The sequence below is a fragment of the Lichenostomus cassidix genome, chromosome 2, assembly GCF_008360975.1.
Source record: "Lichenostomus cassidix isolate B80296 chromosome 2, HeHo_3.0, whole genome shotgun sequence".
NCBI classification, from domain to species: domain Eukaryota; kingdom Metazoa; phylum Chordata; class Aves; order Passeriformes; family Meliphagidae; genus Lichenostomus; species Lichenostomus cassidix.
The window spans coordinates 2,092,420-2,103,414 of NC_139482.1; the positions used below are offsets into that span (position 1 = coordinate 2,092,420).

General features: G+C 52.3%; 1 protein-coding gene across 3 annotated transcripts in view; it reads left to right on the top strand.

Moving 5' to 3' along the window:
• Positions 1–10,995, top strand: part of GJC2 (gap junction protein gamma 2) — a 48,776-nt gene that overhangs the window by 4,576 nt on the left and 33,205 nt on the right. The window contains exon 3 of one of the 3 annotated variants that reach the window (XM_085050096.1): positions 946–1,045. The gene's annotated coding sequence lies outside the window, so the exon portion shown is untranslated. Of the gene's footprint in view, positions 1–945; positions 1,046–2,611; positions 3,080–6,761; positions 7,205–10,995 lie in introns of those variants that run through there. The other 2 variants (XM_085050093.1, XM_085050098.1) reach the window with 2 other exon arrangements.

A 10,995-nucleotide genomic window follows, 5' to 3' on the forward strand; every position in this document is an offset into this window, starting at 1 on the left:
GCTGTGGTGGCATCTCTGGGCTGTTTACTGGTTTTACTGCTGAAATCCAACCTGATCCCCCTTGTCCTATAGGAAAGAAATGTCCCTGGTTTTCTTGCAGCAGCTCTTGGTGTTTCTAAAGGCAGGCAGGATCTCCCCTTGTGCATTCCCATCACCTTGGCTGACACAGATGTTCTTCTCTGGGCCCTGGGTGCCTCTGAGAATATTTTGGCTCTGTTTTCCCTCCACTTTCCCATGTAATAGTTGTATTTATCAATGAAGTCTCCCTGCTCTTCTCCAGCCTGATCAGACCCAGCTTGTGCATCCCATCCTCCAGCCCTGACCAGGCTCTCTCCAGCCCAATCCCCAGAGAGTTGTGGCTGCTCCATCCCTGGCAGTGTGCAAGGCCAGGCTGGACAGGGCTTGGAGCAACCTGGGCTAGTGGGAGGTGTCCCTGCCCATGGCAAGTGGTGGCACTAGATGATCTTTATGATTCCTTCAAACCCAAGCCGTTCTGGGATTGGAAGATCTCAGTGTATTCCTCCCCTGGATGCAGCATCCAGATGCAAACTCCAGCAAGGATCCCAACAAAACCCCCCTGGGAGCATCCTTCTGTTTTATCAGCGAGCTGTGAACACCCATTCTCAACCCAATCCTCCCTCCCCCTTTGTACCCCCAATTTATTCCATCCAAAATCCTATTCCTCCTTCTCCTGGACAAACCTCACCCCAGTGCTGTTAGCAAGCCAAAACCTTGATCCCAAACAAAACCTCTGCTCCTCTCCAGCAGTGCAACCCTTGAGAAGCTCTCCGAGGAGCAGCAGCTTCTCCCTGTGCCACCACCCGCAGGAGCTGCCACTCCAGGGGGGACAATAGTGCCATTGAGCAGGGCCACTGCAACGCTGCCGTATTGTGCCTGGCAGAGAGATGCCCGGGAATAATCGCCTCCTCCTTGCCTTTGTTGCAGGGCTGTGCTGGTGCTGCTGCAGGGCTTCTCCCACCCAGGGCTCCGGTTATGCGGTGAAGATCCGCAGCTCCACAGGCACCTTTTTTCCTGGCTGGGAAAGGTATGGCTCAGGCGTGGCCTCCTGGGCAGGGTGGGGCTCTGGGGGTGGCACTGATGGGGAGGGATTGTGGATTTGGGAGCGAAAGGATGCTCTGTTCCTCATGCAGGGGGGCCTGCCAGTGTTTCATTGATCCTTGTCATATATTGTGCATTTCATATATTTTATATATTATGGATAGTATATATTTTTATATATCAAATCTATAAAGTCAACATTGAGAGCCACCAAAATTATAATTTCTTTCAATGCCTGCAAGATGTTTTGTGTTAAGTACATGCTTAAGGTACAGAAATCCAACTCCCCTTGGGGTCTGGACAATCCCTTGAAATTTGGATGCAGGATTTTGCTGGGAACTATTTTAGACAAGCCTGACTGAGAGTTTGCTCTGCATCTGATACAGAGCAGGGCTGAGATTTTTTTTAGGAGCACATTTAAGGTTGCTTTCAAGCTGTGTGATTACAAAAGGGTTTCCCTTCTGGTGAGAGTGTCTTCCTTGCCCAAAATCTGCTTGAAATCCTAGGATTTGGGCTGAACTTTGGGCTTGTGGCTGTCAAGGGCAGCAGCAGCTGCAGGAACAAGTGCTGTGGTGATGCCTCTCTCCTCCCTCCTCCTCCTCCTCCATCCCTGGAGCCTCCTAGGAGCTGAATTCCTCTGGAAAACTCCTTCTGGGAACACATACCCCCTGCACGGTCAGCCAGGCTGTTCCCAGCTTGTTCCTCCCCTAAAGCAGCTGGAGAGCAGAAACCCACTTGAGAAATTAAACAAGAGGATGAAAACTTGGCTGCCCCATCCCAGCTGTGCTGAGGAGAAAGAACATCTCCTAAAACTCCCATAAAACCCGGAAAAACAAGTTATTTTGAGGAGTTTCACATGGTGGGAGCTGCTTAAGACATGCTGAGGGTCATGTGGGTTTAAGAGATGAAGAGCCACCAGATTTTAAAGGTTTAGGGCCTTCTTCATGCCAGATTTGTTTAGGTTTTGGGGTTTTCTTTAATTGCAGCGAGTAAAACCTCACTGATTTGGACTCCTGGAAGCCAAATGTTGCCTCACAACATGGGGCCTTTAAGGAAAACATCAATTTTTGTGAGATCAGCCATAAAATCATGCGAGTTGGCAATGGGAAGGAACAGATGACGACGTGCCAAAGGTTGTGGCCTCTGGATGGGGCAGTTATTTAATCCCTGTTTGTGGTTTGGGTGAGGGGCAACACATCCCCCTCTGCAGCCACGGGGGAAAAAAATCCCTCTGGCAGAGAGCAGGAGGGGCTGGGGGAGGAGGAAAATGTCCCCTCTGTCCCCTTCCAGCTGTTTTCCCTTCCAGCTGTTCTCCACAGAGCAGGGAGATGCTTCCAGCTGTTCCCCCTGCCCTGCAAAACTATTGGAGAGAGAAGAGGGATGAAGAGGGGCTGGGATTTGAGCCTCTGGTCAACATAAAACACTAAAAATATAAAATTTCAGCAACAGGCACTGCTTTGGACAGAAGAACTTGGGGGGGCAAAGAGGTTTTTTGGCAGTGCTGCAGTGTTTCACTGTAAGGACAGGATGAGTTTACAGCTGAATTTCCACCAAGTTTGGAGTGGAAAGGAAAAGAAATCCTAAACAAGAAGGAAGCACTTCTTATCCTGCTGCAGCACCTCCGCTTCCCGCCTCCCTCTCCTGCTCCAAGGAGCTCTTTTTGCTATTTTTAGCCCTAAACCCTTCCACTATTTGCACGATTTGATTTTTTTTCCATAAGCACTGCTCGGCTCTGGATTTATTCCCCGCACTCTCTTTTTTTTATGGTGTTTTTAACGTGTGCTGAGAAGGAAATTCCAGAACTGAAGGGGAGCTGCAGGAATCCTTGCAGTCCCGGGGCAGGCTGGGTGTGCAGGGTGAAATCCAGAGGAGCTTTCCCGTCTCCACGTCACAGCGCGGCTTTGGCGCGGCGGGAAGGAGGGAGAGCAGCGGCGCTGGGAGCGGCTCCAGGCAGGGATCCAGGGATCCACAGCAGCCAGGATGGGACAGTTTGGGGAAGGACAGAGCCCAACGCTTCTCTGTATGTTACTTTTGGATTTGTTTTGTTTCGTTCTCCTTGCGCTTGGTGTTGGTGTTTTGCTGGGGGTTTTTAGCTTGGTTGGTTCCCAGCGCTTTGCAGATCCTCTCCCTGTGCTGCAACCCCCCCTTGCTCCCACCCTGCTCTTCCCTTTTTCTGCCCTTTCCTAGTTATTTGGGGTGGGAAATTTGTTTGCTGAGACTGAGTGCTCGTGTGTTGCCTTTCCTGCTGGGGTAAGAGGCACAACATCCCTATTTGGCATCAGTTTGTGCAAACTTTGCTGGCATAAATCATCCTCCTGGCACGCAGGGCAGTGCAAATCCATCTCTGGGGAGTTTGGGATTAAACCAGCAGTGGTTTAGGTTTTCCCTCATGGAAAAAGGAAGAAATTATTCCCTGTGAAGGTGGTGAGCTCCTGGCACAGGGTGCCCAGAGAAGCTGTGGCTGCCCATAGATCCCTGGAGGTGTCCAAGGCCAGGCTGGATGGTGCTTGGAGCAATCTGGGATGGTGGAAGGGGGTGGAATGAGATGATCCTTAAAGTTCTTTCCACCCCAGTCCCTTCTGGGATTCTGTGAAACCCCTCTGTGCTCTGGGACCTCCTGGCCAGTCCCTATCCCAAACCTCCTCCTATCTCAAACCACCAGAGCTGGGGAGAGGAAAACCAGGTTCTAGTTTTCCTGCTGGTCCTGGGATACATTCCTGAGTTTTCTGCAAATTTTGGGATCTGCATCCTGCTTGCTTTGGGGTCATCAGCTTAGATCCCCACATCCTGCATCCCAACCTGGGCTTTGAGGTCAGGCACAGCTGGAGAGCAGTACCCACAGGAGCTCAAATCCCAGCAGAAACTGAGGAATTGCAGCTGGTATCTCTAATCCATGGACAGAAGAACCATTGATAAATTTATCTTCTCTGTGAGGTGCTTTAGGCTTGTTTTTTAAATAAGATCTGAGGCTGTGAGCACACTTCTCATCCTCACATCCAAAACACCTTGCAAAGGCTGTGTTCTCTCCTGTGCAGCTGGGGAAACTGAGGCAGGGGGAGCCCATGGCTGGGCAGCATCACCACCAGTGGGAGCTGAACCTGCCCCTCCTCATCTTCTTGGCCAGCATTCCTCCTTTGGCTCCCAAACACCCAGGATGCTCCTCTGGAATGGGATTTCCAACTGGTATCCCCCATCCCCACCTCAAGGTGCTGAGTTGGATCTCATGTGGAGATGCTGTTGCATTTCCATAGCTTTTAATTGTCCCATCCTTTTGAATCCTTAAGATCTTCCCCGTGGCTCATGGATGACCCTGAGTTATGCCCCTTTTACCTTCAGATTTAGTTGGAACCAGGGTTTGTCCAAAGGATTTCCTGGAGAGAGGGGCTGGAAGGACCTCCTGACCCTTCCTGTTCATGAGGTGGCCTGGGAGAACATTCCTCTCTCCCATGCTGGAGGCTCCATCTCTCATCCCAAAATGTCATTCCCATTTATCCCAAGCCCAGCAGCTTGGCTGAGTGAATTTATTTAAGCTGTGCTTGATGGCAGAGAGCTGTGGCCTCTCCTGGTGGGAGGTGAGCCAACATTCCCATACCCCAAAGGGAAATGGAATCCTTTAAATTTTAGGAGGCCACAGGCACCTTCTCCTTTCACCCATATTTCCTGGGAATGCCACAGCAGGGCAACCTGACCTGTGTCCAAAGCTTCCTTAGAAAGTCAGAGGAAGGAAATCTCAACTTTTCCTGTGGGAATGGGGAAAAGGGACATGAATCAGATGGGGAATCTGCACCTTGTGCTCTTCCTGCAAGCTGGGAGAGAGATTTCCAGACAATCCTTGGGTCTTGTCCAAGACCAAAATACCAGGAAGGGTTTTTTTGGTGTGTGTCATAAGGAAATTCCTCCTTCCCCAGCAATGGGAGGTGGAGCTCAGTGTGCACCATATTTCTGCAGGATCCCAGTGCTGGGGAGAACTCTCTTCTCCTGTAATTTATGGCTTGGTTGGAGTTCTTCCACTCAGTGTTCATCCAAGCATCCCAAGGGTCATTTTAAGGCTGCACAGCTCCCTTTGACCCAGTCTGTCCTGTGGAGATCGTGCTGACCAGCCATGAAAATCCACGTGCTTTCTGCTCCTTGCTGCCAGGAGAAGGGAAAATAAAGGAGTTTTTGAGGGATTTCTGCACGTCATCAGTGCAACTTGGGGCTGTAGCAGGAGAAGACAGGGAAAATGGATAGAAAAGGAGGAGCCTCATCTTATAAATTAATTAAGGCGCATCAGGATAAATTGCTATTCCACTTCTAAACTCTGCTGGAGCAATTTATTTATCTCCCTGCCTCTCTGTGGGTTGTCCTGTTATCTCTCTGGCTGCATCCTCAGAAGTTGAGCATCCCATATCCCACCCTCAGGTGTTCTGAGCTGTCCCCAAGGAATGAGGTGACTTTATAAGTCAGAAATGCTCCTCTAAGAGTTGCACACTCTCTTCTGTGCTCTTTTTTGCTCCTTTTCCACCCTCCTGGGGAGAATGCCAACTTTTCCTGGCCACCAGTGGATGTGGAAATGTGGGAGATGCTGAGCAAGGTGGCACTGATGGGGATCTGAGGGTGACTTGTGCAATCACAGGACAGCTGAGGCTGAAGGTCCCTCAGGAAGTGAAGATCCCACCAGCTCCCTGTGCCAGTATTTGTCAGGGAAACTTTTATTTCCTATCCAGTTGAATTTTTTCTGGCTGCATCTTGTCCTTTCCTGGTGTGTTTTTGAGATGCCTGTGAGGATCCCCAACAGAGCAGCTCTTCTCCCCCCAGCTGGGTCTGACCCCAAACTCAGTCCCCTCACTCTGATCATTAATGACACTCAACAGCCTTGTCCCCACTCTGTGAGATGCCACCACCAGCTGGGACTTGTCAGCACCAGGGGGGTGACAGGGTGGCACCAGCTGCTCCACAGGAGCCAGGACGGCAGTGAGGTCACCAAACCCTATTTTCTGAGTGGATTTACAAGCAGCATCCCCATTTCCTCAGAGATAAAGTCCATTTCGGCAGAGCAAGGATTGAGGGATCTCGGCACCTCCCGAGGCTGCGTTTCTGCTTTGTTATTTCTGACCCTTTTTAACACCCTGTTAAACTGGCTTGGCCCAGAGCTGGGCAAGTGTTTGTGCCTTTCAAACACAGGGTGGGGGCCAGCGAGGCACTGAGCCCCCACTGGCGCCACCAGTGGGATGTAAATGGGCCAAATCATGGGCAAACAGCCCAGAAATGGGGCTCATCCCCCCACCGTGCCATCACTGAGGCATCGCTCCCAGCCCAGCCTTCAGCATCTTCGGGTGCTTCAGTCCCTTCTCTGTCTCCCTTTCCGGCTCAGGGCAGAGTTAATCCACCCCACAACCCCAAAAAATGTTCCCCAGCGCTTCCAGCCCTGCAGAACACCCACCGTGCATCCGGAAGCCTTTGCTTCGGAAACCTGAAGCCGCTTCAAACGTGAACCCGAGCCAAATTCCTCCAGGCACGTTTTTATCATCCCTTTCTTTTTTTTTCCTGCTGGGGACAATGGATTTGCTCAGGGCTCTGCCCAGCCCTTTCCTCTGCTCTCGCAGACAGAAATAGTTAACCAGGTTGGCCAAGGCATGAATGTCCTCGTTTCCTTTCCAGGCCAGGCGCTCCCCTTGCCTCCCCCCTGCCCGTGTCTCCTCTCAGAGCCCCGGGGAGGAGCTGCTCTCCATGATGCAAGAGCAGGCGCTGTCTCTGTGCCCGGCCCGGGCTGTGTGTGGTGACCCGGTGGCCTGTGCGAGCCCTGCCAGCTGCCCCGGGGCTTTGTGCAGCACCGAGCAGCCCTCGGCTCGCTGTCCCCTCGCGATCGGTGTGGCAGCACCTCGTGGCTCCAGCGCGGCTCTGCAGAGCTCCGAGTCAAAACAGATCAAGCTAATGATAAAAAGCAATGCTGGAGAAGAGGAGCGGAGGAGAGAGAGAGAGAAAAGATGCCACAGGCGTTGCAAGCAATCCCTCCTGTAGACACAACCTCAGCTGATAATGTGGCTTCTCCTGGGGTTGTGGTTGGATCCCCCAGGAGAGGAGTGACCAGCAGGGCCAGGACCCTGTGCTGACCTCAGTGCCCAGAGCCCACAGGCTGTGTAAGGGACACCCCGAGCTGCTTGGGGTAGTGATTCGCCCCAATCGAGCTCAGAGACACTTCAGAGACCAAGTCAGAGAAGTGGGTATTTGCTTTATTCGGTGCACCGGATGTGTGGGGAATTATTTCCACCAAACACACACACCTCAGTACCCCAAAGACACAGAGTTATAGGTAAAATCATGAATATTAATTACATTCTTCAGGATAGGAGTGGTTATACAAATCATTTCTCGGAAGTCATTAATATCATTAGCATGTGCACCACGCATGCTCCGTAGATCCTGGTGGTCTTTGGAGACCCCCAAAGCCTCCTCCAAGGTGACAGTCCTTCATGGGATGATTCAGCGGTTTCTGTGCTGGTTTCAAATGCATGCTTAGCTGATAAGCCATCAGGCCAGAGTTGTTGCCTACAATTTGAATTTGAATTAAGAGTTCAGCCTTCAACCCCGGAGGCTACAGACAGGCTCCTGTGCTGGTGGAAGGGGCAAAAAGCTCAGAGTCTCAGTAGGTGTTTAGGGTCATCCCAGCTGCCACAACCCATTAGTTCTGCCGGGGCTCCGGGGAGGGCTGCTGGCTCCTGGGATGCTCCAGCTGCAGGAGCAGCGATCCAGCTGTCGGGAGGAGCAGCTCGCTTCTCCGAGGGCATCCCCAGCAAGGCTGCCTTTCGCGGGGCTTTGTTGCATGCTTGGCTCGGCTCGGTGGGAGGTGGTCGCTCTCGGGCTGCAGAATCCCCGCACAAAGCATTTTCCCTGCCGCGGGGCCGCAGGGACACTCACGGGTGAGATCAGCCCTAGCTTCAGCGCCCGCTTGAATGGAGCCGGAGGTTTGCAGAGCATGGAGGCTGCTGGAGAGTGAGGGGTTGGTGGAGCATGAGACAGCCCTGCTTGGGCATGGAGAGCTGCCCGGCATCCCGGAGTGATGGAGAGGTGAGGAGCTGGGGAGCAAAGCTCTGCCGGGCATACCGGGCTGGGAAGAGGGACTGTGTTCCGCCGTGATTTTGGGAGGATTTCTGTGCCCTCTCCTTTGGCCCCAGCCTGGGGAGTGACCTGGTGCTGGTCCTGCTGTGGGTGGGAACCATGGCAAAATGACCAGAGCTGGGGCTGGTCGCTACCTCCAAATCCAGACCTCCCCCTGGCTCAGCTCCCGGGGCTGTTTCTGCCTGGAGATCAGGGAAAACTCCTGTGGCAAATGTGGGGTTTGATCTGTGCCCGTCCTCAAGGTCAGCATGAGCTGTGGGGGTTCCTGACGATATGAGGGATAACCTTACTCCTGGTTGTGACAGCAGAGAGGGACGTGGCCAGCTCAACAGAGCAGCTTTCTGCAAGAAATTCTGTGTCTAAGGGCAAACGCATGCGAGGTTTCCTGTGCTGGCCAGGACACGTGTGGGCGTGGAGCTCCTTTATTTATCCCTCCATGAACGGAGCTCTCCCGGAGATCCCGGGCTGGGAGGATGAGGAGGAAGCTCTGCTCCGGGCAGCTGCTTTCTCGAAAGCTTTCACCCTTCTCGTCTCCCTGCCTCCCGCATCTCGTGGCTGCACAGCCTCCCGGCAGCCCACGGCACTTCTTGAGCCATTCCAGAGAATCTGAACAGTTCTAGTGAGGGCGAGCTCTGATTTATAGGGAGTGTTTTTATGGTGTTTATGTTGGCAGGCTGGAGTTTATGCACGGTTTGAAATACTCGCTGAAGCCTTTCATCGCCGGAGCTGAAAAACAACAGAGCGCTGATGAAAGTCGTGCGCTAATTGGAGAGGGGTTGATTTAGGGCTGGGGCTGCAAAATGCCTGGCTGCTGCTTTGGCTCCGAGGGGCTGCTGCAGCCTGCAGTCCCCGTGGGGAAGGAGAGATGATTTCATCCACCGGCAGGGTGGGATCCATCCAGGTTGAGCCGTTTTGCCGGTGAAGGTCACATCTGGCACTGAGAGGGACAGATCGTGGTGCCTCAGGCTCCTGTTCATGCTCAGAGGCTGACAGGACGAGATGAGCAGCAGATGCAAGAGGCTGCAGCTTGGGGAAAGAAGCTGTTGCTGAAATGTGGGGTTTTTATAATGCAAATCACACTCAGATGTGGGGCAATACCTTGTGCTGGTGTTGGAAATGCAGGTCACTTCCATCCCATCACTCCTCTCCCTGTGTCTTTGGAGGATCTCAGTGTCCCAGCTCAGGTTTTAGTAAAATCAGTGACTTGGTGAGATCCCATCCTCATCTGTGGGATTTGCAGTGATTAAACCTCCCGGGCCTCTCACAAAAAACACCCTCCTGCTCTTCATTTTCCACTGTATTATCCCTCACTCATCAGCCCTGAGGAATTAGTCTTAGAGTAGGAAACTTTTTCAGGGGCCAGCATTGGTCATCTTGGAGCACAGGGAAGGAGTTTATCCATTTTTTGCAATCAGCTCCTGACCCCTCCAGTTGTGTTCACCTTCCCTTCTCCAGCATCACAAGTGCTGAGGAGAAGTGGGTGATGCATGATGTGCAGGCAGCACATTGGTGTGGGATGGGAATTCTCAAGGGCTGTTTAAAATGTAAAATAACAGGGAAGAGTTGCAGTGGGACACCACATCTTGGGCAGGGTGTGCTCCTGGCTCTGAGAGCAGGTGGTGACATTTAGAGGAGTGGAGAGAAGAGCTGGAAACTGAGATGAGTCTCAGTCCAGTCCTTGGGTGTCAGGCAGGTCATAAAAGCCCAGAATGGTTTGGGCTGGAAGGGACCTTGTTGTTCCACCCCTGCCATGGGCAGGGACAACTTCCACTATCCCAGGCTGCTCCAAGCCCTGTTCAGCCTGGCTTTGGACACTTCCAGGGATCCAGGGGCAGCCACAGCTTCTCTGGGTAATCTGTGCCAGGGCCTGCCCACCCTCATGGGTAAGATGTTGAGCTCAGCTCCAAGGAGGTTGGATCACCTAAGTTTAGGCAATGAAATCCCACCCAAGTGCCTTAAAACCAGTCCTGGAGGTTTTATCCTCTTTTTACCCATGGCACAGGGTCCTGCCTCCACACCACCCCACAGTTGCTCCATACCCCTGCAACCATTTTCCTAGAAACCTCTACTGGGACTCCCCTACCAGGGAAAAGGGCACTTTATTCCAGGCCAGTTGTTTAGGAAAGGTCCTGGATGGCATTAGGCACCTCAGTAGATGTGTCCTACTGGATGTATCCTAATAGGAAAGGAGGGAGAGAAAGCCTCGGGATCACAGGCTCATCTACGTGCCTCTAGTCTAGGCACTCATGCTGGAAAATTTAAGGAATTTGGTTCAAAGAGGCTGAGTGGACCAGGGAACCTTCTATTTTAAGAGATTTCTGGTATCTTTCAGCCTGCACCGAACCACACAGATTCCAAAGGAAGAAAAAAACAACAAAAGACACAAAACCAACAAATCCCCTACTTCTGCTACTGGCAGTAAAATTTTGGCTGACACTTGTGAGCCTCTATTAACCCATGGCCCTGCGAACGTGGTGGTCAGGGACTAACCTTCCAGTAGGAGAGCCCATCCTGCTGTTATCCCTTGTAATGGGAAGCTTCCAAAAAAACAGCCAAGACAAATATTTGGAGGAAAAGCAGGGGCTGCCTGGAGGGAACCGCCGAGGGCAGGAATGCTCCTGCCACCGGGCAGGAGGTGACATCATCCGGATTCCTTCGCTGAGGAATGCAGGATTTGGTCTTCCCTGCCAGTAATTGCTTTTCAAAAGCACACCTGCCCAGGGAAGCAGATTTCACCCAGCCCCTTCCATTGCACGGCAGAGAGGCTGAATGTTGCCAAATTCCCTTCTCAGCCCTGCACGGAGAGGCATGAGAAGAGATAAAATTGGTCATTCCCTA